The sequence below is a fragment of the Rattus norvegicus genome, chromosome 9 (genome assembly GCF_036323735.1).
Source record: "Rattus norvegicus strain BN/NHsdMcwi chromosome 9, GRCr8, whole genome shotgun sequence".
Classification (NCBI taxonomy): domain Eukaryota; kingdom Metazoa; phylum Chordata; class Mammalia; order Rodentia; family Muridae; genus Rattus; species Rattus norvegicus.
The window spans coordinates 33,402,977-33,430,458 of NC_086027.1; the positions used below are offsets into that span (position 1 = coordinate 33,402,977).

The 27,482-nt window shown below is 40.3% G+C and overlaps 1 long non-coding RNA gene across 1 annotated transcript in view; it reads right to left on the bottom strand.

Annotated features, from left to right (window-relative positions):
- Positions 1 to 25,858, bottom strand: part of LOC120094843 (uncharacterized) — a 45,640-nt gene extending 19,782 nt beyond the window's left edge. The window contains exon 1 of the long non-coding RNA XR_005489536.2: positions 25,509 to 25,858. This is a non-coding gene — a long non-coding RNA (uncharacterized LOC120094843). The remainder of the gene's footprint in view (positions 1 to 25,508) is intronic.
- Positions 25,859 to 27,482: the final 1,624 nt, after the last annotated feature.

Here is a 27,482-nt window from a genome sequence, read left to right on the forward strand (position 1 = left end):
TGGTCTTAACATATCTGGCTCCCCTCTCTGTCTCTTCAAATGTGTGTGCAGTGGCAGATTCTTTTGTATAAGAGATCTTGAAATACTCAGACATAGAACTACAGACCACTCATTTTTGGTAACATGCTCTAGCCAAAGGCATATGAGTGCAACTGCAAGTTGTTTTTGCATATAAGTAATAAATAAATAGTAAGCAAATAAGATACTGAGTTTTTTTTAAGTCACAAGTTCCTCAGAATATGTATTTAATAAATGTTATTCAGTAAGGATAAATTCTTCAGAGTCATTTGGAAAACAAGTCCCACTAAAGTAGTGCACTATCTTAGGTAGCCAAGGAATTTATAGAACAAAATATTAGTGCCCGGGAAATGTCAGCATATGAAACTATCAAGCAGAAGTTATGATGTACCAATCCGAGAAGGAAGATACTACCACATAAAATTCTAATGTCTTCCTTACTGACTTGCATTTTCTCCAGAAAAATCGGTCAGTATGAACAAACTTCTACAGAGCAGAAAAGAAGTCTTTGGACATGGGTATTTTCCTCCATATTTTCTGAATTTCTCACTAATTTTACTTACTTTTTAAAAGTGACATATAAAGGAGTCCCATGTATGTATTTTAGTTTGGTTTAGTTTTGTTTGAGGCAAAGGGCCATTGTGCATTGCCTTTCTACGAAATTGCATTAGCCTCATAATTGCATTAGTACCTCATCATGTATGCGAGCTTCAACATATGTGTGAGCTTTTCAACATGGCGATGGCTCACTAGGAAGGAAATCAGAGCTCCTGTTTATAAGGAGATCATAGCTAATGCCAGAGGCAGAAAGATAAACTGGTAATTGCTTACAATTTGGGGACTGCAAAGGACCATGTGATATTATGAAAGAGAAAACCAAGAACAGTTCTGAGGATGCTAATTTCCCAGAGAGCTGTGAGAGAAAGGTTGGGGCCTGAGAGGGGCAGGTATGATTAATAGAAGGCAGGAGCTCGTAGTTTATAAACTGGATGTTTGTGGGAAATGGAACTGCTTCTGAGATAGAATTAACTCCTGATTTAATATCTTATTTCACTGATAGATCTTAAGGGTCTGTAAAGCTAAGAACATCTTTGATGATCAACTCTGTATTTATTTGCAGTATCTAACACAGTACCTAACACTTTAAAAAAAAACTCAGTTGAGAACATGTTTCTTTGTTCATTTTTTTAGAGATGGTTTGCGTGATTAGAAATTAGCTAGCCAACCAGAGACTAGTAAGATGCACCCACATTTTTTTTGGTACCTTTTCTTTTGAGACATAGGCTCACTAAATTACCCAGGCTGGCATTAAACTCATTTTGTATCCAAGGTTGGACTTGTTACCCTTGTATCTCAGCCTCCTGCATAACCGTGGTGACAGGTGCATGCCATCAGGTGTGGTGACATGTGCATGCCATCAGGTGTGTTGACAGGTGCATGCCATCAGGCGTGGTGACATGTGCATGCCATCAGGTGTGGTGACAGGTGCATGCCATCAGGCGTGGTGACATGTGCATGCCATCAGGTGTGGTGACAGGTGCATGCCATCAGGTGTGGTGACAGGTGCATGCCATCAGGTGTGGTGACAGGTGCATGCATTAAGGTGTGGTGAGAGGCGCATGTCATCAGGCCCAGATGATATTCTTATTTTCCTGCAGAAATAACCTCTGATTACAGATGGGAGCCGCCACACAAGGATAGGGTGTGCTTGGAGTCGAACTCACGCCCTCATACTTGCACAGCAAGCACTTTCTGCGCTGAGCCATCTCTCCAGCCCTAGCAGAGAAATCATGAATGAATGGGTACAGAGACTCACATTCTACCTCCATTCTAACAAAGAGAGTTCCGTAAATACTATAACTTTGGAACATTAAAATTAAATCAAGCTTTTGAAAAGCTTACAGAATACCTTCGGAATGAAATTTAGACCAGTGTGGAAGCCAAAACAAGCAAAATGAATTTAAGGGATGCTGAGATCATTCACACTAGTCCCATCAAACAGTCAATATTTCACCAGTGTTGAAAGGGCTGTAGAGATAAGGTCTAAAACTCGACTCTTACCTTAGGGTGCTTATGCCAAACTGATGACACCGATTAAACAGAATTTGTTCACTGAAAGGAAACTTGTAACCTTTTGTTGTTAAGTTTATATCATTATTCTCTTCTATCTTATTCATTTACGTATTTATTATAAGGCATTTCCCTGTGTATCCCAGACAGGCCCTGACCCTGACAGTCCCCTCCGTCTCCACTACTGGGATGACAGATGTGTATGCACAGCTGAACACTTGCCTTTAGCACGCACGTTACATAACCTCCATCGCCTCACCCAACCCATCATGCTTAAAGATCTGAAAGTCAAGGTGCACATTAAGAACTGCTGCAGTTTACAAATATATTTAAAATATATATTTTTAAATAAAATCTTTTTACAATTTAAGCGGAATTTTAATCTGGATATAGGTTAACCAAATAATTGTCTTTCAACAAAACTAGCCCAAAGTAACTATGCTACTGTGGAATTTCTCTTACAATCTATTCTGAAACAGTCTAAAAGTTTTCTATCTAAAATTCTTTTTCTTTTTTTGGTTTATGTCTTTGACATTTTCATGCATGTATATAATACATTCTCTCCTCCCATGCTCCTCTTGTCTCCTATCCCTCTCACCATCCCCTCTACCCCACCCCACCCCATCCCACTCACCAGTCAGTCATTTTCTCAGATTCATGACTTTGGGGCCAGTTTGGTGACCCATTTAGTTTAACCAGATCTATTTGTATTTTTTCATTTGAACATTCTCTGCTCGGATCTTCGGCCTGCTTTTCCTCAGATCTTCCAAGACCCTCACCCCCACCCCCATTAGTCTGTATACTTAGCATTCTAAGTATAACACAGGATGGAAAATTTCTTTTCTAGTTCTTTTTAATGTTCGGTATGCTTCTTGGACTTGAATGGCCATTTCTTTCCCTAGATTTGGAGAATTCACTTTTATCATTTTATGTTGTAGATACGTTCTATGCCTTTGGCTTTAAATTAATTTTTAATTCTATTTTTATCGTTTGTGTGGTTTTTATCTTTTCACGGTTTCTGAAAGTTCCTGAATATTGCCTTCATGAGTTATTTTTTCCTAAATCATTTTCTTTGATCACACGATCCAATTCTCTACTGTGATTTCAAGCCCTGATATTCTGTCTCCATCCTGATATTCTGTTGAGAGAGCTGTCTGTTGAGTCCTTATTTGACCAAATGAGTTATTTTTTTCATTTCCAACCTCACTTCCGTATTTCTTCCGTATTTCTCTCTCTTTGATGAATTCAATTCTCATATCATGATTCTCACTGTCTCATTCAGCTCTTTGTGTTTTCTTGGGCTTCATCCACAGATTTGCTCAGGTCTTCCCTAAGTTCATTCAGGTGATTATTTTTGCCCTCCTTGGATTCCCTGAGCTCCTTGAGCATGTTGGTAATTGCTGTTTTGAAATCTGTGTCTTGGGTTTCATCTAAGCTGTTCTCGCTAGGGACCATTACAGTGGGGTTGATGATACTTGGGATGGCAAACTGTCTTTTTAAAATATCATTCATGGTTTTGCAATTGGATCTTGACATCCGGAGTTGCCAAGACGTTGGCTTTCTTTTGACACATGCTTGTATCTACCTGGCTAGAGACCTGAAATAGGACATCTAATATGTCATCAGAATGTGTGTGTGTGTGTATGTGTGTGTGTGTGTGTGTGTGTGTATGTATATCTGTATTTTGAGCAGTTGTGGACCTATGTAATAGTCTCCATCTATTGTAAAATGATCTTTCTTTGATGAGTGGTGAGAACTACATTTACCTGTCACTATAACTTAGAAGTCATACCGGTTTAGGGAAATGGAGGTAGCAGGTTCTTTTCTAGGGTCTATGTCCCTTCAAGCTACCAGTGTTTGGTTAGGTTTACAGTGTAGGCATGAATTCCCTATTATTGAGCTTGCCTCAAGTCCAATTACACACACACACACACACACACACACACACACACACGAGGGGAGGGGCAGGGGAAGAAGGAGAAAGATCAGAGAGACAGAAAGAGATGAAAATAAAAACAATTTTAAAGTAAAAAATGTTTTTATGAATGACCAACAGGAATGCTAAGAAATGCTCAGCCACTCTGATTATAAGAAAAACACAAATGGAACCTTTGATAAGATACCACCTCATACCACTTAGATTGACTAATAGAAAAGAACAAACTAATAATGGTAACAGATGTTGGCAAGAAAGGAGAACCTAAATCCGGCACCAGAAGTGGGCATTTTGGAAACAGTTTGGGAATGCCTGGGTGTGGGGGAAGAGGTAATTCAAAGTCTCCCTCCTAGGTCTCTATACAAAGGAACAGCAACCAGTGTGTTGAAAATGGCTGCAAGTCCAAGCTCATTGCAGTAGTGTTCTCAGTAGCTACAAGATGGGAACAAACTGAATGCTTATTTTTTTTTTCTTTTCTTTTTTTCGGAGCTGGGGACTGAACCCAGGGCCTTGTGCTTGCTAGGCAAGCGCTCTACCGCTGAGCTAAATCCCCAACCCCAAACTGAATGCTTATTGACAGATGAATGGATTTTTTTAATGTGGATAATACTGTACACTTAAATATAATACCTGAGAATATGAAGCTGCTAGACTAAAACAAATATTATCATACCTGCTGTATATAATACACAGAACATGTATATTTATTATATAGGCATATATAAACACACAATTGAGTACTATCCAGCTTTTTTATTAAAAAGCAAAGTCTGCCATTTGCCACAATGTGAATGAGCCTAGAGAACATTATGCTAATTAAACTATGCTAAGCATAGATAAATAACTACGGTCTGATGATTTTCTTTAGTGTAAAGATTCAGCCTTAGATTCTCCATGTTTGTTTTATTTCGTGTACTTCAAGTCCAGCAGGTAATAACCACTACCGTGATGTAATTTCTCTTAGCCATGAAGCCTTCTTAAGCCTTTCCCTGTTGGTACTAGCACAGTGTTTACCTTGGCGATGAAGTGGAGGAAGGAAGGCAGCCAGAGGCACGTGAAGCACCAGGCAGAATTTCTAATAGCCTCGGCAACAACTTTCAGGCAGCCACACATATAAGCTAACATCCGAAAAAGTGCCTTGGCCTCGTTTTATTGTCTCTTCAAGAGAGAAGGAAAAGGTTAATGAGAATTATTGTATCATGGGCCAAAATGTTCCTCACTGGAAAAAACAATGCACAGCTGAATCAAAGTTAGTTCCTAGTGCATGGTCAGCTGCTGCGACCTTTATTGGGGTGAACTTCCTGAACTACTTAGAACACAATAAACACCATTTATTTCAAAATCAGGTCCTGCAATATATGCTTAAATCTTTGAAGCAATTACATTATATTAGAATAAAATAAAACGTACCAAGGTTCATAACACCTTTCTTGATCTGGCCTACCTACCCTGACCCTCAAGACCCTCTCCCTCCCTCACTATATTCACCGACTTCTTCACTATTCCTTTAAGATGCTATTTCCTTTCTCAGCCCAAAGTAATCCAAAGAGTGAAAGGACCGTTTCTAAATTATGGAAGAATGCACCAGTGTAATAGATTAAGCTCAACTATTCATCACCTAATATATAAAAAGTACCTTGATATGAACTATAGGCATTAATTTAGAAACTAAAACTACAACCATTCTAGGAAAGGACTGTTCTAGCATTTTTTGTGAACTGATGTAAGGCAAATATTTCTTTAGTAATATACATAGTTACTTAAACAAGATGTAGAAAAACTAACTGATAAATGTATTTCATCAAAATCACAAAGTTTTTACCTCTAATTTTTTCATTTCTACCATTTTCAAATATAACTTTCTATATTATTGTTGTTGTTGTTGACTTTTTTATATGTAGCAGTTATAGACCCCCGAGGAGAACTTACTTATGCCACCTTTATAAACCAGGCAATTCATAACTTCATTCTAAACATGTATCCCTATACCCAGAGGTAAGTATAGCTCTCACGGCCTCGTCAAAGAAGCTTTTTTCTTTGTTTGTTTTCTGGGTAGACTATTTTGGAAATCCATAACTGACCAAAATTCAGACCGTGCAGTGCCCATCCTCAAATGATGATCTATAGTAAAATTCCTACACTTGATGCTCAGGGAGCATTGAAGAAGAAGAGGGCAGAAAGATTGGAAGAGCTAGAGGATCTGCTGAGATAGTGCTTTTGAACAAGAAGACTCACCCACAAAATATTAACAACATAGCTGCCTAAATAAGACCTGAATGACAGCAATACCAGCTGAAATGCCAACATGGGTGGGGGGAATCTCACAAGACTCCACCCTTAGATGAAGAGCTACAAATGAAGATTAATGACTTCTAAGAAAGAGAAAATGAGTCTCCTCCATGGATGAGTGTATATAATGAATATTAATATTCTGTGTATATTAATTAATACAGGAAACCATTACAGCAGCACTTATTCCTTAACCTATTTTCCAAATAAAGGACACACAGACCTTATGAACAAGCCTTTTAGAATTACAGCTGGGCATAAATCAACCCTCAAAGTTAACTTGCCTACTTCCCTGCTAAAAATCCCCATAATTACTTGAATCTCTTCCATTTGTGCTGCTCCTGCTTGGCTACATGTTCCTAGTCTAGACCACTCCCTGGTAACTTCCCTTTTCCTCCTCCTTACTCTGCCACATGGTCCCTACCTAAGACTCCAAGCCCAAGAACTCTTGTCCCACTTACCTCTCTTCTACCCACCTACAGGCTGTCAGCAACTTTTATTAACAAGTCTGGGATAATGTGGAGGGCAAGGTTTATACTTGGAACAGAGTATTTAGCATTTGAATAGATAGCAGCACCAGACCAACCCCAACATAAATGATCTGATAAATTATCCATCCCAAGAGGGCATCCCTATATACAAGCATATACTGGTAACCCTGGAGTCAAGAGGGTGTGTGTGCCAAATCCCATGGGAGGGAGAGCTAAACCTTCAGAGGGGCAGACACGCCTGGGAAACCAGAAGAGACTACACTCTGCCCACATTTCTGATTCCAGAAGAAAACACCAAACCCCATCTGGAACCCTGGTGCATGGAAGCTCCCGGAAAGGGCAGCACAGATCTTCCTGGTTGCTGCTCCCATGGAGAGCTCATAAGCAACACCCTACAAGCAAACTTGAGCCTTGGGACCACAGGTAAGACAAACCTTCCAGCTGAAAGCGACCTGCCTGGTGAATTCAAGACACAGGCCCACAGGAACAGCTGAAGACCTGTAGATAGGAAAAACTACACGCCCGAAAGCAGAACACTCTGTCCCCATAACTGGCTGAAAGAAAACAGGAAAACAGGTCTACAGCACTCCTGACACACAGGCTTATAGGACAGTCTAGCCACTGTCAGAAATAGCAGAACAAAGTAACACTAGAGATAATCTGATGGCGAGAGGCAAGCACAGGAATCCAAGCAACAGAAACCAAGACTACATGGCATCATCGGAGCCCAATTCTCCCACCAAAGCAAACACGGAATATCCAAACACACCAGAAAAGCAAGATCTAGTTTCAAAATCATATTTGATCATGATGCTGGAGGACTTCAAGAAAGACATGAAGAACTCCCTTAGAGAAACAAAGGAAAACATAAAAAAACAATTAGAAGCCTAAAGAGAGGAATCACAAAAATCCCTGAAAGAATTCCAGGAAAACATAAAAAAACAAGTAGAAGCCTATAAAGAGGAATCACAAAAATCCCTGAAAGAATTCCACAATAAAACAATTGAAGGAATTAAAAATGGAAATAGAAGCAATCAAGAAAGAACACATGGAAACAACCCTGGATATAGAAAACCAAAGGAAGAGACAAGGAGCCGTAGATACAAGCATCACCAAAAGAATACAAGAGATAGAAGAGAAAATCTCAGGAGCAGAAGATTCCATAGAAATCATCGACTCAACACTTAAAGATAATATAAAGCAGAAAAAGCTACTGGTCCAAAACATACAGGAAATCCAGGACTCAATGAGAAGATCAAACCTAAGGATAATAGGTATAGAAGAGAGTGAAGACTCCCAGCTCAAAGGACCAGTAAATATCTTCAACAAAATCATAGAAGAAAACTTCCCTAACCTAAAAAAAGAGATACCCATAGGCATACAAGAAGCCTACAGAACTCCAAATAGATTGGACCAGAAAAGAAACACCTCCCGACACATAATAGTCAAAACACCAAATGCACAAAAAAAAGAAAGAATATTAAAAGCAGTAAGGGAAAAAAGTCAAGTAACATATAAAGGCAGACCTATCAGAATCACACCAGACTTTTCACCAGAGAATATGAAAGCCAGAAGATCCTGGACAGATGTCATACAGACCCTAAGAGAACACAAATGCCAGCCCAGGTTACTGTATCCTGCAAAACTCTCAATTAACATAGATGGAGAAACCAAGATATTTCATGACAAAACCAAATTTATACAATATCTTTCTACAAATCCAGTACTACAAAGGATAATAAATGGTAAAGCCCAACATAAGGAAGCAAGCTACATCCTAGAAAAAGCAAGAAACTAATCGTCTTGGCAACAAAACAAAGAGAAGAAAAGCACACAAACATAACCTCACATTCAAATATGAATATAACAGGAAGCAATAATCACTATTCCTTAATATCTCTCAACATCAATGGTCTCAACTCCCCAATAAAAAGACATAGATTAACAAACTGGATATGCAATGAGGACCCTGCATTCTGCTGCCTACAGGAAACACACCTCAGAGACAAAGACAGACACTACCTCAGAGTGAAAGGCTGGAAATCAACTTTCCAAGCATGGTCAGAAGAAGCAAGCTGGGGTAGCCATTCTAATATCAAATAAAATCAATTTTCAACTAAAAGTCATCAAAAAAGATAAGGAAGGACACTTCATATTCATCAAAGGAAAAATCCACCAAGATGAACTCTCAATCCTAAATATCTATGCCCCAAATACAAGGGCACCTACATACGTAAATGTATGAGCTTACTAAAGCTCAAAACACACATTGCACCTCACACAATAATAGTAGGAGATTTCAACACCCCACTCTCATCAATGGACAGATCATGGAAACAGAAATTGAACAGAGACGTAGACAGACTAAGAGAAGTCATGAGCCAAATGGACTTAACAGATAGTTATAGAACATTCTACCCTAAAGCAAAAGGATATACATTCTTGTCAGCTCCTCATGGTACTTTCTCCAAAATTGACCACATAATTCGTCAAAAAACGGGCCTCAACAGGTACAGAAAGATAGAAATAATCCCATGCCTGCTATCAGACCACCATGGCCTAAAGCTGGTCTTCAAAAACAATAAGGGAAGAATGCCCACATATATGTGGAAGTTGAACAGTGCTCTACTCAATGATAACCTGGTCAAGGAAGAAATAAAGAAAGAAATTAAAGACTTCTTAGAATTTAATGAAAATGAAGGTACAACATACCCAAACTTATGGGACACAATGAAAGCTGTGCTAAGAGGAAAACTCATAGCTCTGAGTGACTACAGAAAGAAACAGGAGAGAGCATATGTCAGCAGCTTGACAGCACACCTAAAAGCTCTAGAACAAAAAGAAGCAAATACACCCAGGAAGAGTAGAAGGCAGGAAATAATCAAACTCAGAGCTGAAATCAGCCAAGTAGAAACAAAAAGGACCATAGAGAGAATCAACAGAACCAAAAGTTGGTTCTTTGAGAAAATCAGCAAGATAGATAAACCTTTAGCGAGATTAACGAAAGGACACAGAGAGTGTGTCCAAATTAACAAAATCAGAAATGAAAAGGGAGACATAACTACAGATTCAGAGGAAATTCAAAAAATCATCAGATCTTACTATAAAAGCCCATATTCAACAAAACTTGAAAATCTGCAGGAAATGGACAATTTCCTAGACAGATACTAGATACCGAAGTTAAATCAGGAACAGATAAACCAGTTAAACAACCCCATAACTTCTAAGGAAATAGAAGCAATCATTAAAGGTCTCCCAACCAAAAAGAGCCCAGGTCCAGACGGGTTTAGTGCAGAATTCTATCAGACCTTCATAGAAGACCTCATACCAATACTATCCAAACTATTCCACAAAATTGAAACAGATGGAGCACTACCGAATTCCTTCTATGAAGCCACAATTACTCTTATACCTAAACCACACAAAGACCCGACAAAGAAAGAGAACTTCAGACCAATTTCCCTTATGAATATCGACGCAAAAATACTCAATAAAATTCTGGCAAACTGAATCCAAGAGCACATCAAAACAATCATCCACCATGGTCAAGTAGGCTTCATCCCAGGCATGCAGGGATGGTTTAATATACGGAAAACCATCAACGTGATCCATTATATAACCAAACTGAAAGAACAAAACCACATGATCATTTCATTAGATGCTGAGAAAGCATTTGACAAAATTCAACACCCCTTCATGATAAAAGTCCTGGAAAGAATAGGAATTCAAGGCCCATACCTAAACATAGTAAAAGCCATATACAGCAAACCAGTTGCTAACATTAAACTAAATGGAGAGAAACTTGAAGCCATCCCACTAAAATCAAGGACTAGACAAGGCTGCCCACTCTCTCCCTACTTATTCAATATAGTTCTTGAAGTTCTAGCCAGAGCAAGCAGACAACAAAAGGAAATCAAGGGGATACATATGGGTAAAGAAGAAGTCAAAATATCACTATTTGCAGATGATATGATAGTATATTTAAGTGACCCCAAAAGTTCCACCAGAGAACTACTAAAGCTGATAAACAACTTCAGCAAAGTGGCTGGGTATAAAATTAACTCAAATAAATCAGTAGCCTTCCTCTACACAAAAGAGAAACAAGCCGAGAAAGAAATTAGGGAAACGACACCCTTCATAATAGACCCAAATAATATAAAGTACCTCATTGTGACTTTAACCAAGCAAGTAAAAGATCTGTACAATAAGAACTTCAAGTCTCTGAAGAAAGAAATTGAAGAAGACCTCAGAGGATGGAAAGATCTCCCATGCTCATGGATTGGCAGGATTAATATAGTAAAAATGGCCATTTTACCAAAAGCGATCTACAGATTCAATGCAATCCCCATCAAAATACCAATCCAATTCTTCAAAGAGTTAGACAGAACAATTTGCAAATTCATCTGGAATAACAAAAAACCCAGGATAGCTAAAACTATCCTCAACAATAAAAGGACTTCAGGGGGAATCACTATCCCTGAACTCAAGCAATATTACAGAGTAATAGTGATAAAAACTGCATGGTATTGGTACAGAGACAGACAGATAGACCAATGGAACAGAAATGAAGACCCAGAAATGAACCCACACACCTATGGGCACTTGATTTTTGACAAAGGAGCCAATACCATTCAATCGAAAAAAGATAGCATTTTCAGCAACTGGTGCTGGTTCAACTGGAGGTCAACATGTAGAAGAATGCAGATCGATCCATGCTTATCACCCTGTACAAAGCTTAAGTCCAAGTGGATCAAGGACCTCCACATCAAACCAGACACACTCAAACTAATAGAAGAAAAACTAGGGCAGCATCTCGAACACATGGGCACTGGAAAAAATTTCCTGAACAAAACACCAATGGCTTATGCTCTAAGATCAAGAATCGACAAATGGGATCTCATAAAACTGCAAAGCTTCTGTAAGGCAAAGGACACTGTGGTTAGGACAAAACGGCAACCAACAGATTGGGAAAAGATCTTTACCAATCCTACAACAGATAGAGGCCTTATATCCAAAATATACAAAGAACTCAAGAAGTTAGACTGCAGGGAGACAAATAACACTATTAAAAAATGGGGTTCAGAGCTAAACAAACAATTCACAGCTGAGGAATGCCGAATGGCTGAGAAACACCTAAAGAAATGTTCAACATCTTTAGTCATAAGGGAAATGCAAAACAAAACAACCCTGAGATTTCACCTCACGCCAGTGAGAATGGCTAAGATCAAAAACTCAGGTGACAGGAGATGCTGGCGAGGATGCGGAGAAAGAGGAACACTCCTCCATTGTTCGTGGGGTTGCAGACTGTTACAACCATTCTGGAAATTAGTCTGGAGGTTCCTCAGAAAATTGGACATTGAACTACCCGAGGATCCAGCTATACCTCTCTTGGGCATATACCTACAAGATGCCCCAACATATAAAAAAGACACGTGCTCCACTATGTTCATAGCAGCCTTATTTATAATAGCCAGAAGCTGGAAATAACCCAGATGCCCTTCAATAGAGGAATGGATACAGAAAATGTGGTACATCTACACAATGGAATATTAGTCAGCTATCAAAAACAATGCCTTTATGAAATTCATAGACAAGTGGTTGGAAGTGGAAAATATCATCCTGAGTGAGGTAACCCAATCACAGAAAAACACACATGGTATGCACTCAGTAATAAGTTGCTATTAGCCCAAATGCGTGAATTACCCTAGATGTGTAGAACACATGAAACTCAAGACAGATGATCAAAATGTGATTGCTTCACTCCTTCTTTAAAAGGGGAACAAGAATACCCTTGGCAGGGAATAGAGAGGCAAAGATTAAAACAGAGACAGAAGGAACACCCATTGAAGCCTGTCCCACATGTGGCCCATACATATACAGCCACCCAATTAGACAAGATGGATGAAGCAAAGAAGTGCAGGCCGATAGGAGCCGGATGTAGATCTCTCCTGTGAGACACAGCCAGAATACAGCAAATACGGAGGCGAATGCCAGCAGCAAACCACTGAACTGAGAATAGGACCCCCGTTGAAGGAATCAGAGAAAGAACTGGAAAGCTTGAAGGGGCTCAAGACCCCTTATGAACAACAATGCCAAGCAACCAGAGCTTCCAGGGACTAAGCCACTACCTAAAGACTATACATGGACTGACCCTGGACTCTGACCTCATAGGTAGCAATGAATATCCTAGTAAGAGCACCAGTGGAAGGGGAAGCCCTTGGTCTTGCTAAGATTGAACCTCCAGTGAACGTGATTGTTGTGGGGAGGGCGGCAATGGGGGGAGGATGGGGAGGGGAACACCCATAAAGAAGGGGAGGGGGAAGGATTAGGGGGATGTTGGCCCGGGAAAGGGAATAACACTCGAAATGTAAGTAAGAAATACTCAAGTTAATAAAAAAAAAGAGGGTGTGTGTGTGTGTGTGTGTGTGTGTGTGTGTATGTGTGTTTTGTAATTTATTTGTTTATACCTTTAGTCAAGGCTACTTTCATAAGTAATCAGTAAATGCTAGTGACTATAGACACCCATGGCTACCCTAGATGGTAAGAATAAAGACAGATGAGAGTCCAGGTCTAAATTGAGTCATTTATACTGTCTTCTAAAGCTTAGGGAATATTGCATAAGATGGAAAGAGCATAAGAAACAGAAGATAAGGGAAAAGTACAGCGAAGTCCCATTCTCTAGATAGGACGTAGCAAATATAACCAGAACTTAAAGCAGATTTCACTAGGTCTGTGCAAGAGAGGCCCTCTCGTTGTAGCTAAGGTATAGGCAGGGAAAGGTCTCATGGAACTCTACCCTTGATTGATGGCCCATGTGCTACTGATTTACTCTGGGGCACAGGAGTCACTGTCTTCTATAAGATTACCAACCCCAAGGCCACAGAGACATCCCTGTGAAACTCAGGAGGACACAAAGAAACAAAGGAATCTGAGTGGGAAGATTAGTAGGGGTGGGGAAGTGAACAGGGAAGAGAGGGGTTGACTGAAGGTGGAGGTGAGAACAAGTGGAGGCCACTTGCAGGAAATCGCGAAAGAAGAGGTTTAATTAAGAAAAAGATGTCAGAGGTTGAAGAGATGGCTCAGTGGTTAAGAGCCCTGAGTTCAAATCCCAGCAACCACATGGTGGCTCACAGCCATCTGTAAAGGGATTTGAGGCCTTCCTCTGGTGTGTCTGAAGACAGCAAGAGTGCAGTCACATATATAAAATAAATAAATCTTTTTAAAAAAGATATAAGACTGTTTTACCATGCTAAAATAAAATATTTTCACATCTCCCTTTCTGTTGATCCTGTGCCCCAGTTTCTAATCTGCCCTCTCCTACTGTGTCAGCGATTGGTCCTGTCGTCTTGTTGATTTCAGCAGCACTTCCTTAATAGGGAAATTTGAATGTGAAATAGAAATATCTTAATTTTCATATTTGGTATCTTAAGTCATTTTTGTAAAATCTATTCTATTATCTTTGTTTTCTTATTCATTTGTTATTTAGTTGATTATTGAGTTGAAATGGTTATGTGAATATAAACTCTTTGCTGGATACCTATGATGTAACTTTATCCTAATGGATGCTTCCTGTGGGATGATGTCATTATGCAGGTGAAGGCAGGTACAAGATAGATCAAGGCCTGTCACTGGATGAGAAGGAAGGATGGGCAGGAGAAAAGTTTGAGGGAGGAGGAGGAGACTGGAACAGGAAGGCAGAGGAAGCCTCCGAGAGAACATGGAGGCTGATGTTAAGATTCCACTCTGTGTATTTACAGGCTGTTATAAATATTCTTAAGGTATGGATGTGTACAAGGCTTTGTATCTTTAGGTGAGTAATTATATCTTATCAATTGGATCGGAGGTTATTGTGTTGTGTGTTCTTTCATGTAGTGATTTAAGTTTAAGTGAGTATGCGGAGGCTAGAGACATTGGGCTGCCATGGACTTGGGATGTGTGTTTCTGGCATGATGGAAGCCCGCCTTGGAAACTAGATGGGTAGAGAGATTGCTGCCAGGCTCAGAGAGAAGCCATCAGCAGTGTGATATGGGATGGAGCAGAGTGGGTGAGACGCTTCGCTGACTGAGATGAAGATGTCTACCAGATATCTTGGGGCACTATGGTGCTGGATCTAGTGTGGGGTATAAGTTAGTGTTTTGTTTTTAGTTTTTTTGGATTTTTTAAAATAATTTTATAGCAACAAACTCTCTAAGCATGTCTTTCTATGAATAAGTTTTGTTTTGAGAATGTCATATGTGAGTGCTGTCTTAACATCATTTCCACCCCACACTCCCCAGTACAACTCTACAATTCCTCCTCTGTGAGCCCAACCTCCTCTCTCATTCATGATCTCTTCTTTAATGATTATGCATGCATACACACATACATATTCTCTCTCTCTCTCTCTCTCTCTCTCTCTCTCTCTCTCTCTCTCTCTCTCTCTCTCTCTCTCTCTCTCTCCATCTCCTTGGTTTTGTTCCTCTAGTGAACCTGGACTAAAACCCATGTTGAAGCAACCCTGCAACTGTGAAAATGAAGCCAACTTGGTCATGATGCACTCGTCTTGAATCTAGTTTGCAAATATCTTATTGCGAATGCTCATGTTAATATGCAATATGTAATGTGTAAGGGAAGATTGATAGATAATTTTTTGTCCTATTCTGCTATTAGGTTAATACAAGCTTTATAAACAGATTTTTGGAGCATTCTTCCATTTTCTGTTTATGGAACAATTTGAATAAAACATTTTGGGGGACCATTATGGTAGTTTTACATTATTGAGTTAATTTGTATTGTTAAATTAGATGGGATTAAATTGACAGCAATTAGTTGATTTGTTAACTTAACTGGTATGAAAGCACCTGACTAGACCACATAAGACCGTCCTTTCATGTTCTCACTAATACTTTGCTCTTGGGTAGACCGGACTCCATCCATCACAGATCTCAGCTTATTGATTTATCAGGTAGATATGCAAACATTTGACCTTAAGAGGGTGGGGTGGGCTGTGCCTTGTAAAGTGCCCAAGAGATCATCTGTAATTCCACAAATGTCCTGTACTTAACATGTGTATTTTTTTTTAATTGAAAAGCTATCATGAAGCAAGGGACTTGTAGACTTTTCAACATGTGCGCTTGCATTTCAGTGAAAAGGTTACCAAAAAGTTTAGATGAATTTTAAGTCATCTTTCCAACCTGAATCAATGATGATTCTGTATCTGTTTAGGAAAAACAATCTAGATAAGACATTTTAAAACCACGATCTTTGATTCAGTTTTTTTGCCAACTACTGAGACCCTTAACCAGACACCTTTCTTAGCCCTACATTACCCCTCAGATATCACTGCTACCAGTTTGATGGGAGCACTTCCATAATTGATGATTTCCTTTCAGACAACTATATGCTAGTCAAACTGACAATTACAACTAAGAGAGTGATGATCACTGGGGTGTGTGTGTGTGTGTGTGTGTGTGTGTGTGTGTGTGTGTGTGTGTATACCACTGAGCTTCAGGGTTACTTATGGAACCACACATGAGGTATTATTTACAGCATTGGAAGCTTACCAAAGGGCACACAACTGAAGAAAATGTCTCTTTCCCTCTGCAATAGAGAAGCATATCTAGAGAAACTATTTTGGATTGCAAGCGGCTTTGCGAATGACAAGTATGACTTATTCTCATAATTAAGTTCTCGACCCTACCTCCACTCTGTGTAAGTTGTGTGGGGAGTCATTATCCACTAATGAAGAGTTAAGACTAAGTGGCTTTACTGTATCTGTAAATATTTTCAATAAGCCTTCCTCAAACGATTGTTCTCTCCTGCTGTGTTTTTATAGCCCCCTTCCAGAACATTCTTCCTATTTCCTTCAGAAAGAGCCTGACCTCCCTTGCTTTATTCTTCTATTTGAAAAGCACATAAAACTTTTTAATTTGAAAATCATTACTCTCTGGATCTGCCTATGAATCTTTATTTGAAACAGAGAAGTAATGGGAGTTATTTTGAGGTTTTGACAAAGACTGTAAATTCTTTAATTCTTTTCTCCATAAACCATTTCATTTATGGTCTTGGTTCAGGGATTAATGGATCATCTAGCATAAACTGTTTCTTGCCTCTGGATAAGAGCTGTTCTCTTGAAATGTAAGAGATGGGAAATACTCCTTAAGCCATTATTGTTGTTAATGCTCGTGAAGAATGAGTTCTTATGAAAAGTTGATATAAATATCTCTAAGTATACATCTTTGGAAACCTTCTGAGACTACTTTCAATAGTTTGTAGGCTTTTAAAATTTATTATTAATATTTTGTTTTTATTGTTGTCATAGTTATGAGAGGTAGGGTGTGGGGTACAAAGGTCAGGGAACAACTTTATAGAGTCCATTCTCTCTGTCCACCTTTATGTGGGTTCCAGGGACTGAAGTCAGGTTGACAGGTTTATGCAGTGGGCACTGTTACCCACTGAGGCATCTCGCTGACCTCTTTTTAGCTCTTTAAAAATAATTTTTATGTTGTATATTTAAGGTTCACAACTTGATGCTATGGGATGGATGTATACATACATAGATAAATGAAGATAGCTGGAGGGATAAGGGATAAATAGATAAATGATATATTTAAGGTACACAACTTGATGCTATAGGATGGATACGTACATATATAACTGTAGATGGATAGATGAATAGATAGATAGATAGATAGATAGATAGATAGATAGATAATTAGATAATAGGTAAATGATAGAGACAGGTAGGTAGGTGATAGATAAAAGATGATAGAAACAGATTTACTTTAGTTAAGCAAGCCAATATATTCATTATATTGTATCACTATACTTTGTGTTTGGTTTATGTGACAAGAACAGCTCAAATCAATTCATTTGGAAAGAAACCTGTACAGTATAGTTTTGCTATTGATGAGCCTGGAGGCTGCTTCAGTGTGCCCCAGGGCTTCCACCTTGGCCAGCCTGTTCTTCTAGTCCCTCCACTGCCAACATTCTTTCTCAAAAGGAAGCAGGGCAGTCTGATACTGGCTAGCACTTTCTTCTTGAGCCTCTAAGGATCTGGACAGTGGATCATTTCAGCTTTGAAATTTGGCTTTTGCTTTTTCATCATTCCCCTTTTAAAGATGACATTGAAATGTTGTATTCCCCAGAGTTAACAATGGAGACCACCACTCAATGGTATGCTGTGATGAATGCTTAATATATTAGTTACTAACGAGCTTTTATGCCAGCTTGTTTGAATTGTCAATATTTTTTCTTATTTCTTAGGGCCTCTGTGCTGAAAAGTACAGAGTCCTAAGCTTAAGTACTCACTGGGAAAGAGTGCTGTGCACATTGTTCTTCAAGTGTCTATACTTTTCTATTTTCTGTCACAAAGCCTATAGAGTGAGCAAAGAAACAGGAGAGGCCTTGCAAAGGCTGCCTGCAAATTAACTCTCAAAGTTCATTACCTCTCCCTTTTTTAGAAACATCCAGAAGCCTTCCCAGGCCTCTTCAGGTAACAAGTTGTGTAACCTCTAGCTCTTAAACACAAGCAAACCTCTTCTACTGTTTTCCTGGTATATACTTCCTCATTGAGCCATCCACTTCACCACTACCTGTGACAAACAATATCCTTCTTATAATAACCCAGTCGGCTCAAAGTAAAACAAACCCATAGAAACCCCAGCATTTTTTTTCTTGGTTCAGAAAAAAAGAGGTCAGAAAGGAAAGAGAATCATAAGGGGGTTGGTTTTGTCTCCCTTGAACTCTCTCTAAAAAGACCAAGAATAAACATTTCTGTAAGCTTATACCAGAATTTGAAAGTTCAGCCAGAAGAAAAGCAAAGCTTGTCCCCAGAATGCCCTTCCTCCTACAGATCAGCTGTTCTTTAGCCAAACATAGGAGGCCTCCAGCCGAGTGTACCCTGAACATCCTCTGTTTATCACTTCCTCAGTTTGGGTCATCATGTCAGGCACTGGGAATAGCACCAGGTACAGAGGAAACTGGTCAACAAAGCCATCTTGCTCACCCCTGCACTTATTAATCCTTTTAAGTCTTCACTGACCTTATTGTGTGTGCTTTGTTTCTAGTCTGTGAAAGTCAGGAAAGGACAAAAGTTTTCCTTTCGTTTTTATAGAAAGGAAAATGTTTTAGAATGCAGACCATCAGAACCAAGTTCTTCCAGGTCCAGACTCCTCTATAACCTGCACTGATAGCCTCCAGGACTTGTCCTAGAGGATTCCATGGCAACCCCACATATCTGATTCTCCTCCCATGGCATTCCCTCCTTTCCCTTTTTAAGGGATGTTATGTTGTGCCTGTACATGTGTATGTATGTACGTGATGGGGGTCACACACATGCTTATACATGTGCATGTGGAGGCCAGAAGTTGACACCATGTTTCTTCCTCCATTGCCCTCCAGTGTTGTGTTTATTTGTTTGAGACAGAGTTTCTTGCTGAACCTGGCTACAGTGCCTGGCCAGCAATCTACTGGGATCTACCTATCTCTTCCTCTGTTCCTCTTCCTCTCAGCAATTGGCAGGAGATGATGAAATACAGCATAGGCCACTGGGTTGGGAATTGGGTTGTCAGTCCAGCTTCAGAAACTGGAACAACTCAAAAAAAGACACATCACGGAATAGGAATATGGAGGCGCTAGTAGATAGACCGGATCAGAGACCAAATAGTGTGTGTGTGTGTGTGTGTGTGTGTGTGTGTGTGTGTGCACACAAACATGTTTGTACATGCCTATGCAGGGCCAGGGACAACCTCAGATTGTATTCCTCAGTCACTATTCATGTTCTTTTGTGACAGGGCCTCTCATTGGCCTGGCCAGCAAGCTTAGGATCTTCTTGTCTACACATTCCTGGGGTTGGGATTACACGCCTGTGACATTACAAGCATGCTTAGCCTTTTCTTTTCTGTAGTGTGCTCTGAGGATTGAACTTGGGTCCTCATGTTTTCAAAGCGAGTGTTTTACTGACTCAGATACCTTCCCAGATCAAGACAAATACCTTAATAGACATGAATGTATCAGAGTACCAGGAGAGTGACTCCCATTGTGGATGACACAGATCCATGACATGACTGGCATTTAACTAAGGCAAGACAGAGAAGAACTGGGAGTAACTAATCTCCACAGTACAGTAGGAGCCACAGGGAAAGAGTGGCTTGTAGAAGGTGAGTCCAAAGATGGGACTTGACACTCAGAGGTTATGAAGTGAACAAAGCACACCAAACCGTCATCTCTTCACCAGATGCTCTTTAGAGCCTACAAGGAAGACAGGAACCAACATCTAGAGCTTGACTCAAAGACAAAACCCATATGACATAACAGATCCCCATGTCTTGTCTGTCAGAGTCAGTATTGAGCAGTGCCCAATGTGAAACTAAGCCTACAAGACCAAAGACTGAACTGTGGTTTGACAAGGCTTTGTGAGAAGGATGCAAAGCAGGATCTATGCTGATTTTGATCCATGTTTTGAGGATAATGATTGGGTATCTACCATACTAGCAGAGTCACTAAGTGGCAGACTAGAGAGGTGAAGGCCTTCCCTTCCCTTGGCACATACGTTGCAGAAAAGACATGGTTAAGTAAAGTAAGTTCTAAAAAGAGGAGTGGCTATGCAGTGGCCGAAAGCAGGAAATATCACAGATTCTCCAGAAGAAAATGATCAGAATGGCCGCCGCCAAACATTCATGAAAGAAGATTCATGTCTATATTCAAAATCATGAATATATCAGAAGCCTGAACTGGAAAAACCGTCAGAGCCTATGCCTCTGTGCCTCCAGTCTGTACAGAAAAAAACACCCTAGGCACAGAGTCGTGCTGATGAAGGCAGCAGATGAAAGGACCTCACAAGCATGGCCCTTGTCACCATATTCATGACAGGAGCATTGCAAAACTTCCATCTGCCAGGTCTTGACTTGTTTAAACGCACAGAAGCTGCTAGATTCAAGTTCATAAGCAAGACCTTCCTCCCTTGTCCTTATCAATCACCTTGGACAAGTTTCTGAGTTGAGTAAATGCTCCCAGAGGCCCTTGTCAAATCTGGGATGCCCTTGACACCTTTTAATAATTCCACTCATTTCCCAGCAAAGAACGTTCACAACATTGAGTGAGGATGCAAACAAGGGAGAGCAAAGGAAAGAGAGCAGCAGAATCCATGTTCTTGGGTAATCCTGAGCTCTATGGTGGTCTGGCACAAGTTAACCAAGGCCTGGTGTCCTTGTCTATCAAGTGGGCAGAGTTACCAAGCCAACGTGAAGCTGCCCTGTCACTCTAGTGTCCAGGAGCTCAGTTTACACTGACAGCAAAAGAAAAACGCACACATCATGATTCACTGTGCTTAAAGAGATACCAGCTCTAATGAAAACATCTGAAACAAACGCCATTAACTGCCCACTTGCTTTGGTTTCCCATCATGCTTTGGGACTTTGGAGCCAGTGGTGCAAAACTTCAGCTACAATGCTCACTTTCAGGGACCGTGTCAGGGATTAAGCAAAGGCTACTTTAAAAAAAAATGCAAAGGAAAGTGGAGAGTCTAGAAAAAAAAGAAAAAAAAAGAAAACCAAAGAACAAAAGTCGACAAATTATTAAGTCTATTCTTCACAAGTTAAGCACACAGTATTGTGTAAAGGGCACATAATGCAAGCACGCCTCCCCAGGCACTTCACTCTCGTGGCTTTATAAATGCCATTAGCACTCTCCACAAGCTTTCTTAGGTATAACGAATGTGCTTGTTACAACAATGCCATGCACTGTTTCTGAACCAAGGCCGTCAAGATTTTGTTTTCCTTTCTTCTGAGAGGAGAGAAAAGGGAGACTTGTAATCAGAGAGAAAAGTGACAGAATGTTGGCTTGTGTTCTTTTCTAAAGCTTCTCAGAAGTCGTTGCCTACAGTCTCCCTGTGGTTTATTATCCCGGTTTCTTCTAATCACGGCTAAAATAATAGCGAGAATTCAAGTCAAATCACGAGGCTGTAAAAAACTATGCTTTGTTTGCCACAGGCACAAGGAGCCACATATACGAACAAAAGTTAGGAAACAACCTGCACATCTCCCGCATTTATTTACAACCAACACCTCTCAGCTTTGCTCTGGCGTGAACAGGTGAGGATGCTGACATAGTTTGGGCATTGCCTCTGTCCTGGGCCCTGTGCCAAATGAATTAACCGGAACACTTCCTCTCAACTTCCTGAAGGCTTCTGCTGGGAAACACCACAATCCCCCAGCTACACAAACAAGCCTGAGGATCTGGTTATTCTCGTGGGTTAACAAAGTGGTCCAGAGGCGTGGCCTCTTATGGAAGGTCTCCTTCATTCTTGTCTTCTTCTTTATTTCCCTGCTCTTGCTTACAACCTCCCTACCCATTTCACTCCCATCAAACCCAGCTGGTAAGGGATGGAGAGATTGTTCAGGGGTTAAAAGCATATACTGTGGGTTGGGGATTTAGCTCAGTGGTAGAGCGCTTGCCTAGCAAGCGCAAGGCCCTGGGTTCGGTCCCCAGCTCCGGAAAAAAAAAATGTTTAAAAGCATATACTGCTGTTGAAGAGGACCTAGATTTGGTTCCCAGTACCAATCACCCATAAGCCCAACTCCAAGGGATCCCACATCTACTGCCTCACAGGCACGCACACACGCACGCGTGGGAGTGGGGGACATTGTGTTGATAAGAAAAATTCAAGCTCAACTTCTCCTTGACTACGTCCTCCTACCCTCCATCCTGACCCTCCTATACACACAGATCTGTTTTCTGCCTGGTCTGGTCCTGAGGAATCCCATGCACCAGTGATGACCACCTTCTTCCCCATACTATCCTGATTATGCAACTGCTTTTTAAAACACCTTAGGATCCTTCTTCACTATATTTTCACAAACACAAATCTCGTCTTTTAAATGAAGTATAAATCTTCAGGGGTGGGGCCACCTATTCTGGAACCCTGAGCCCAAGGACTCAAATATAAAAATCAAGACCAGATAAGTTGTGTACGTGAGATATATTAGTCTGTAGGATGTGCATGATGTTAACATTTATATAGTGTCTACTATGGGGCCATACACTTTTCAAAGCACACTGACAATACCCACTAGAGGCTTTTAGTTTTTGTATGTCCATGTCACGTAGGAGGAGACAAAGACATAGAGAGTGTAAGTGACGCTCTAGAGGTCACAAAACTAGTACATAACTGGTTGACATTTGAATTAGGGTTTCTCCTTCTAAGAACCAAAGAATGAATATTAGGACATGCCAATCCATTCTGTAGTGCCTATCTATAGATGCCACTTTTATTTCTTCAAATGAAGAGATGAAATGACAGCCATTACCAAAGCTGTGCAAACACATGGCTTGGGCATTTCTTTCTCTGTTCTTACTCCAAGGACTAGGTATGGAAGTTTCTAATCTCTGTATAATCCAGTCCTTCAAGCTGACTGATTCAATTCAGCTTCTCCCAGCTTCTCCCTGAAATGCTCTACTTAGCCTCATACTAACTCTGGCAATGTGTTCTAATCTTGTGGCTCCTTCTTATTCTTCATCTCATTCTGTCTTCACCTGTGTCTCATTTGTTCTCTCTCCCTGCTCTTTCAAGTCACCTCTCTTTTCTGTGCTGTTCTCTTAAGAGTTGGGTGTATCCTATCTCTGACTCATTCTGTCAAATCTTTCTCTGATTCGTCACTTTATCTGCCTCTCAATTAAACATCACTTTTAAACATGACTTTTTTTTGTACAAACTAACCTTACCTTCATTGTTAGAGACTAAAGATGTATACTAAAGGCATGTCTATATTCCAGTCAGATCATATAGACCTGGATGATCTTTGGGGATGATCCTTTGCTAGGGCAGCCATGTTTCTTGATTACAATTTCTCTACATCTGTCAATACATTTGCAGCAGCTGATCAAATAGCAGTTAGTAAGATAAGTGCAAACTTGCTAGGCATTTCTCATAGCATTGCCAGTAAAATTTTATCATTCCCCAGTGAAAAGAGAGTTTGAATAGATGCTTGTTTTCACGATTTGGGCATTTTTCCATTTGCCTAATTGGCTCTTACTTGGTTTGAGCCCAAGAGAAAGCCCAATGGACACTCAAAGGGATGCTTACAGTGCTTGCCTTTTATCGAGCCCAGCTGCAGGGTGCTGGGAAGGGATGCTGAGGTCAGACTGAAAGTTGGCTAGTGTCCTAAGTCCCACAGCCAAAAGAGTTACCCTTTCGAGTAGAGCTGTGAAGGGCCTACCTGTGAAGCATCCCAAAGGAAGAAGAGCTTGTCGTCTGCTCCTGAAGTGATGTCAACAAGGAGCTGAGATTTCACTACATTCAGAGGAAGTACAAGGACGATCGCTGAGTGCTCAGTGAGTTCAGAGAGGATGTAAGAGCTGCAGGAAGGGTTAGGCTAGGTATCCAAATGTCCACATTACGCTTTCCAATTAGTAAAACCCAGGAGCACCAACTAGGCGCTGGACAGAGCAGGCTGCACATTCTCGACTAAGGTACAAGACTGTGTTGAGTCAGCTCCACGCACAACCCCTTCTGGAATGCAGTAGACACTCGTTAAACACCAAACACCCTTATATCAAGGGTGGGACCTTTCCCCAGGGCTGCATGCCTGTATCTTCAGTTTCCCCAGTAATCTTGACCCAGTTGTCATTTTTATCCAAAGACAAAATGAACCAAACTATCATCCTTTTCCCAATACCTTCTGCTGACATGCTCATCAGAACCCTTGACTTAAGCTATCTATACCCCTGATATGGTAAATTACCTTTTTACATTTCCATGTCTTTGTGTCAACATTGTGTAGTTCTAAATCCTGTTCATTGCCTCTTAGTCTTTCTCAGATTCCTCTCTCCTTGGGTCCCCTCTGGAATTACTCTTACTCCCTCTGACTGGCATGCCCCAAACCTCCTGGGTTTCCCTCTTATAAACAAGCCACATGTCTAAACTCTCCTGGCTATGATGCTTTCAGAATATATTTTAAGATAAATATAACTTAATTAGCTTATGGTTAAAAGCTAAAAAATTTTGATAAGACATAATCTTCCTCTTAAAGCTTAATTGGCTCACTATATACATATATAAAATCTACAAATATAAATTATATAGTATATATACAAATATAACTATATATGTTTATATAACCATATCAATCAATTTGATATATGTAAATGTGTGTATTTAATACATATATAGATATGTAGATTTTCCTCTGTAGACCCAGGGACTGAGACAAGGTCAAGGGGGCAACAAAATGTACACCAGTAATTTGAGCTTGTGGAATTCAATATAAAGAACTGTTAACAGGTAAAGGTCTAGCTAGAAAAGGGCATAAAAGAGGGCTCTGGAGTCTGAGACAGCTTCATAGAGCAGTTGCTATCCCTGTATAGATGAAAGGGGTTCTGAAGAAGACTTGGGGCTGGCCATCTCTCGAGGTCAGGGCTCCATAAATCCACATCTGGCTCCTATGAAAACGAAGAAACCTTATGGGGAAGCCAATTGCCAGTGACCACCACTATGCTGTGGTAAGCAATGAAGGATTCTCAACTACTCACACCAGGCATTTTCTGCCACTCAGGACTAAAACCTACTTGGCTTTAAAGACAATGCCACCTCACAGTCTCTCTCTACCAGTGTCTAGTGACAGAACCTAGCATCACATCATGGAACAGAGGATAAAGAAGCACACAGAACAGCCCAAGGCCATAAAGGACAAGCACTGAGATAGCATAGACCTGCTGTGGTTACTCACCTTATACGCAACACCAGAGTTCCCTGCGATATTCCCTTCTTCTAAACTCCTGTTTCACACTGTGGAGAGTGTTTTTGCTGTACTAAATGGGTGCTATTAGATTCCCTAAGTACCATTTTACCTTCTACTTCATGCAAGGCATCAGTCTATGTTGATGCTAGATGTTCAAGCTGGTTTCTAAGCAGATTTTTGTCTTCTATGCCTAACTCCTGCTGAATGTTCACCTCGTAATTTCCAAGCTTCTTCATCATGATGCACATTCCCTTTTCCTCTGTCTCTTAGCCCATTCGGAAGTATTGGCTTGTGCTTCCTTGCTGCTGTGAGAACATCTTCCTCTGCACGCCTTTTTTTTTTTTTTTTTTTTTTTTTATCTCTCAGGATCCCACGCATTTCCTTTTATCCCAAAATATATTTGAATGTGATTTGAACGCCACGCTTTACTGTTGCTCTTTCTTTCCTAAACATATAATTAGATTTCCTGAACATTTGTTAAGAGGAGTAGGCTTAGAATAGCTTTAATTATCATTTTTGAATTAATCACTGTCTCTGGACTGCCCTCTTCTGGTTGCTTTATAAAAGTGTTGAAGAACAGGAAATGCTTATGATGCTGAATGTGGGGTTCTCTCTCACCACTTCTGAGGTCTTGCATTCCCGAGTCTCTACTATACCTGACAGTAGATTTCTATCACTTAGACACAACCCTCCTCGATCTCCAATGTCTTTTCTCAATCCGCATTAGAGTCCTGGCTTTGCCCTCAAGGGACCTTTATTTGTCAGCTTTGAGGAATAAGTGTCCAAGTCTCACAGCATTTTCTCAGACTGTGGCGCCTGCGGATACTTTGAACCACAACAATCCCTCCCTCCCACCTTCCGTGGCTGCACTCAGAGGAAGGCTAAGTTTTCTAGGAAGATGTTTGCTATTTTGTTGTTGGTCTGTTTTTGTTTATTTTGGTTTGGGGCTTTTTGTTTGTTTGTTTTGTTTGTTTTCAGCTAGTCTAGAACCCAGAGACTCACCTCTGCTAAAAAGGGAGTTTCTGTCCCTGAGCTAGCCCAATGCTTGCTGTTTTAAGGTCAGTTTGACCAGACAGTGGCATTGGTTTGCATCCTCTGAACATATGCTGACCTGCTGACCTCTTGCTACTAGAGAGTTGCTGTCATGTTCTCCTAATCTGGGGCTTATCACCTCCTAGGGGTCACCTGTGACCTATGGATTCTTTGCCCTGGTTGTTCAGTGTTTTGTGGAAAAAATGTGGAAGGACGTGGCTGCCATCTTCCTCCAGTCTCACAGCAGAACCTTCTAATTCCCAGATCAGCATACTTCGCACATGGACAAGGTTTAATAGTTCATTTGATAAGCAAATTGAGTGGTTAGAGGTGTCATGTCCTTCACACACTTTGGACAAGAGGCAAGAAATTTGAGCATCAGAAAGGAGGTAGCATTTATTTCTGTTGCTACCCACCAACTTCCCTGACAACCACTTATGAGAGGTATCAGATGTCTTCTTCCCCTCCCACCATCATCCCCCTTATGCCCTCTGCCTTGCTATTTATATATTGTAGGATTCAAACTAATATTTGTTTAAGAAGCCTTTTCTTGTAAATTCGTGAGTTAGAGCTTTGTTTCTCAAAGTTCTTCTTAGGCTTGCTAGCAAGACTGTGCTCGCACCTTATAGTGAGTTGTCAAGTGGCTTCCCTTTTTTCCTAACCTGGAATAGTGTGTCTGATGGGAGCCACCTATCACGTGATAACAGCTATATTAAATTGGAAAAGCAATTTGTGACAGATGCATTTTTTGGTCACAAGGTTTAAAGTACTGAATTAACTTATTGGATATAAGAGCAGTGATATCTATTAATAATGGTCTAGTCCTACTGTAAATGGTACTTTAAAATTTCTTATTTAGTTCTCTGAAATCTTTCTCTCCCCTTCCTGATTCCCTTGTATCTCTATCTGCAATTTCTATGCTCTGTTTTC